Source organism: Ylistrum balloti, unplaced genomic scaffold (genome assembly GCF_031769215.1).
Source record: "Ylistrum balloti isolate Yb309-2 unplaced genomic scaffold, AGI_CSIRO_Ybal_v1 Utg369830, whole genome shotgun sequence".
Taxonomy (NCBI): Eukaryota; Metazoa; Mollusca; class Bivalvia; order Pectinida; family Pectinidae; genus Ylistrum; species Ylistrum balloti.
In genome coordinates, this window is record NW_026781993.1 from 1,299,728 (window position 1) to 1,305,727 (window position 6,000).

The following is a 6,000-nucleotide window of genomic DNA, read 5'->3' on the forward strand; positions in this document are numbered from 1 at the left end:
TTTGAACCTGCAAATGCCGAATGTATCTGGACTCAAATGCATTTTCATAGCAGAAGTATTCTGTTTGGTCTACTTTATAGACCGCCTAATTCCTCACATGACTTTGATCGTAACTTAGAGTGGTCTATAGAATCAGTGTGTGACTACACTAATGATATAGTTCTTCTTGGTGATTTCAATGTTTACCTTAATCGTCCAAACTCTAAACAATAGCCTTTAGGTATGACCTCAGAAATATTATTTTGGAACCTACCCGTGTTACTACTACATCAGCGACACTACTAGATCCTATTTTCGTTTCTGATAATATTAAGTGTCTCACTAGCGGTGTGTTTGGGGTTGACAGCACTATTAGCGACCATAAAGCTACCTATTTATCTATGTCCTTTTCGTACAATTGTAAGTGTGCCTATAAGAGGCAAGTTTGGAATGATAAAAAAGCTGATTTTGATAAAATGATTAATTTGCTTAGCAGGGTTAATTGGCATACAATTAATTAGTTAGAATTACTAGTACTAATTCTAGTGATTGGGAGAATTATCAGAAAGCCAGAAATACCGTAAATAATATGAAAAAGGAAGCCAAAGCACGTTTTTACTGTAATCTTGAGTCACACGTTGATGAATCAAGAAATGCTAATCCCCGTTACTTTTGGAAAATACTTAAAAGTTTTATGTCTTCTCCGCAAAAAATGCTTCCTCCACTTCAGTATTTTGAGAATGGTAATCATAAGGTTGCATACGACGACCAAGAAAAAGCCGAAGTACTTAATGACCACTTTTCTTCCATATCAAACATTGATGTTACTGGTGCAAATTTACCCCCTTTTCTTAGCAAGTGTGTCAATACTTTAACTGATATTATTGTTACTGAAAAAGAACATTGTCGATTCCTTTATCATTATTATTTAATCGCTCTATCCGTGAGCATTCTTTTCCGACAGAATGGAAAATAGCACATGTGTTACCCCTTTTTAAGAAAGGCGATCGTCACCTTCCGGTTAATTATCGCCCTATTTCTTTATTAAGTTGTGTTTCCAAAGTAATGGAAAGGTGTGTTTTTAAACATGTTTTCAATTTAGCAAGAGATAACAATGTTTTCTATAAATATCAATCTGGATTCATACCAGGTCATTCGACAGTTTACCAACTGATCGAGTTATATCATAATATTGTTTCTGCTATAGACAGAAAAGAATATTCTTTTGTTGTATTTTGCGACCTCTCCAAGGCATTCGATAAAGTGTGACATGATGGACTCCTATTTAAACTTCGTCAATATGGCATTGATGGTAACCTACTCTCTTGGTTCTCAAGCTATCTATCTTATCGTCAACAATCTGTCATGTATGGCAATAATACTTCCTCTCTTAAACATGCATCAGCTGGGGTACCACAGGGATCGGTTCTTGGTCCGCTGTTGTTTTTGTTCTATATTAATGATCTTGCTGATCCTATGAAAACATTTACTAGGCTATTTGCCGTTGATTCTTCTCTTCAATATTCTTCTGCAGACCTGAATGAAATTGAGCTTTACCTAAACCCCGACATTCAACGTTTACAGGACTGTTCTGACAAGTGGCTGATGCAGTTTAATCCTGCCAAAACGGAAGTGATTCTTTTCTCATCTAATCCTCTTGACATAAAACCTAACCTTACTTATAGCAATGAACCGCTTCCCTTCACACATTCTCATTGTCATCTTGGGATTACCCTGAGAGGGAACTGCAAATGGTATGACCATATACATCTAATTATTAAAACAGCTTCTTATAAGGTCTCAGCATTTAAACAGTTGGAATACAAAGTTAGTAAGGACACATTGAATACTTTATATATATCGTTCATTAGACCGACTCTTGAATATTCTTCTTGTGTCTGGGATGGTTGTTCTGTCGAACTGTCGGGTGCCTTGGAGAGGGTGCAATTAGAAGCAGCCAGGGTTGTGTCTGGTCTGTCGTCGGTCGCCTCTTGTGAAGCACTGTACTTTGAAACTGGATGGTTACCTTTAAAGTCCAAAAGAGAGAAAGCTAAACTTTCTACATTTTATAAGATGCATAACGGATTAGTTCCAGACTATCTTCGTGATCTGCTTCCTTTACGAAGAGACGATCTCCATCGTGATTTACGTAATCTCGATAACTATCAAACACCACGGTGTAGACTAGATAATCTTAAAAAAAGTCGTGCATCCCATCTACAATTGATTTATGGAACAGACTTGACAATTCTGTTAAGAGTGTCTCATCATCTGCTATTTTCAATAAGAAAATATCACCTGTACCACGTGTCTTACCGAGATAATTGACTGTTGGCAATAGATTTCTCTCTGTTCTCCTTGCGCGAATTAGACATAACTGCAGTGGCCTGAAGAGTGATTTGTTCCGTGTAGGTATCTGTGACACACCTGAATCTTATTGCAATGATGGTAGTGAAGATGCGTTGATATGTTTGAATGAAAATGTGTAAAAGTGCGGAGGAATCATATCAGAGTATCGTTAAATTCTTATAAAATTGAAATATATTATTCATTTTACCTCATTGAAAAATGATCACACTCATCTCGTTCATGTCATATTATTCTGTTAAGGGATCATGTCCTAGACACAAGCCACTGGAATAAAGATCACATCCATGATTTTGTGTCCTGGCACACTGACAACGCCGACATCGTTTTCCGTGTAAAACGTTGTGTCCTGGCACACTGACAACACCGACATCGTTTTCCGTGTAAAACGTTGTGTCCTGGCACACTGACAACACCGACATCGTTTTCCGTGTAAAACGTTGTGTCCTGGCACACTGACAACACCGACATCGTTTTCCGTGTAAAACGTTGTGTCCTGGCACTCTGACAACACCGACATCGTTTTCCGTGTAAAACGTTGTGTCCTGGCACACTGACAACACCGACATCGTTTTCCGTGTAAAACGTTGTGTCCTGGCACACTGACAACACCGACATCGTTTTCCGTGTAAAATGTTGTGCCACACTGACAACACCGACATCGTTTTCCGTGTAAAACGTTGTGTCCTGGCACACTGACAACACCGACATCGTTTTCCGTGTAAAACGTTGTGTCCTGGCACACTGACAACACCGACATCGTTTTCCGTGTAAAACGTTGTGTCCTGGCACACTGACAACACCGACATCGTTTCCCGTGTAAAACGTTGTGTCCTGGCACACTGACAACGCCGACATCGTTTTCCGTGTAAAACGTTGTGTCCTGGCACACTGACAACGCCGACATCGTTTTTCGTGTTAAACGTTGTGTCCTGGCACACTGACAACGCCGACATCGCTTTCCGTGTAAAAACGTTGTGTCCTGGGATACTGACAACACCGACATCGTTTCCCGTGTAAAACGTTGTGTCCTGGCACACTGACAACGCCGACATCGTTTTTCGTGTTAAACGTTGTGTCCTGGCACACTGACAACACCGACATCGTTTTCCGTGTAAAACGTTGTGTCCTGGCACACTGGCAACGCCGACATCGTTTTCCGAGTAAAAACTTTCAAACAATAGAGGGCGTGAAATCTCACACACAAAGTTCTTCCTGTTTCTAAATTGTATCAGGGATATATAATGTAATTCCGTGCTTTTATCTTAGTTTGCATTTTAAATGTTTTGTCACATTAACCAGTGAGGCGACCAGAGGTTGTCTGTCCTGTGTTTGTTAGTATTAAAATGGTTACAGCAGAGCTAGAATGTACATTAATCTTGAATTGTCTCGAGTGGTGCTACGTCATACACTTTTACTTAATACAAATAATATATTTGTTGAATTTCATTAACTGTGTTTTCTCTGGCTCCTATACCAGTTGTTTGACATTTTGACGGACAGATGTCCAAACTGGACACAACTATCCTACATTCACTAGTTAACGGTGTTATGTTGAATTTTTTTTTTTTTCAATTAACAACAAGAAAATCAAACATCTTCATAGATATAAAATATGTATGAAATGCAAATCCTTCCAAGTTGTTCGCCGAGAGTTAGCTCCCTTACACCGTTACTCGCCAATGCAACCCATTATGATTTTAATAAAAATCGTCTTTTCAGCACCCAGATATGGTAGAATCAAATGATCTGCATGGATGGAAGGGCTTTTAGGTGCTAAACAAAAAATGTGAATTTCTTGAATTCTGAGGTCTCGCATTTTCCCTTAAGGAGGAAGTGAAGCTTACTTTATAGTTCATGTAGGAAAACTACTATATGAGCATATTTAAAACTTGGTTGGTAAGAATTATTGGTATAAGATGACGGCTTTACGAGATATGCACATATTGATACTGGCTGAGCATAAGGGGCTGATGGGTTACGTCCCCTAAGCGTTTATGGAATCGTAGTCACGTGAGCCCACATGAAGAATGGTGCCAGTCATGAATGAGTGATTTTAGCAAGTCACTAATACTGGCTTAGTAGACACCGTTTTACTTGGAGACACGTGCAGCTGTGGGGACTTCCTTGAACACCAACTCTGCCTACGACAACATGTTTATATAGGAGGTCAGTTGTAATGGTAGTGAGTTATAGTCTGGTGCAGAATTGTTGTACAGGTAACTTTAACACGTAAATAATGTAATCAGGTATTGATAACTGTTCAGAAAAATGTTAATAACTGTAAAATAAAGGAATCAAATATAAAACTGTTCCGATCCCAAGCTGTTCAATGGAAAATGTATAAAAGCTAAGTACATTTTGGAGAATTATCATATTTCAATCTGCACTTTGAAGGATCAATATCTCATTGCTTGATTTATTACTTGACTTTTGTCACACACGTTAGTTTATCTTTTTCAGCGTAGTGTAAAGTGTGCTTAATTTGAGTGATATTATTATCTGTGTGGTTTGATACAAGTACAGGATGGCTAACGCTCAGATCAACGTTAAGTTCATCGCCAACAGAAGAGGCGGACAGAACCTTTAGCATAATGGATTCATCTACAGACAGATTCGAAGGAACGGCAACAGGACATTCTGGAGATGTTCAGCATCCCTCTCGACAGTAGACAACATACCAGCTAACACCTCAGACCCAGCCAGTACAGATCATGAACCATATTACCAGTAAATGCGTAGAATCTGTCCAACCCATTCCGTCCATCTTTGAGGAGGAGCTCAACCAACTCCGAGACAACGACTGGGATGACACTTTCATCCCGTGGTCCAGGACTGCCAACATTCTACACAGCCAAATCATCTCTCTACCGTTCTCGCCGCAAGCAGACTCCTCCACTACCAAAGACTTTGGCCGACATCACCATGGATGGAAGAAGGACAGAAACATCTACAGGCGAACCATTTCTCATCTTTGACGACGGTGAACAGAACAACAGGATGATCGCATTCGCTGCATCAGAGAACCTGGCCGAACTTGCAGCATCTGACACATCCTTCTGTGGTGGCACATTCTACACCTGTCACCAGATTTACAGCATCCATGTACCGTGACAATGATGACGTCAAACTACATTACGCCGAGCTGCTGTTCTGCCACTCATCCCTTTAAACCTCATTGGGGACATCTGGTAACAAACCCTTGAGGAAGCTGATGATGCTGACATCCCACATCCCTTGTTGTCATTCACAGATTACGTCACAGAGCAATGGATAGAGCGAGATCGAACCACCTGGAGGAACTTCTCAACAGAGGGACCCCGGACTACCAACCATCTTGAAGCTTGGAACGGGAAACTGAAGAAGGTGCTGCATTCCCACCCCAACATCTACACCACCATCCAGACACTTAAGGACAGAGCATGAATGACATCAACTGGGTTCAGAGAGGTGCAGGAGGCACCATTCAACCCCGGAAGAAGAAATACGCGAACACTGATAGACGCCTGGCCACCTTGAAGGATCGTTATCAGACTGGGACGATCGACCTGATGACCTATGCTGATTCAGCATCCGAGCTTCTCCATCTTGGATAGAGTGTTTTGTGTTTTCTAGTAGAGAATTATGTAGTAATTGACTATCAAAGGTTGCAAA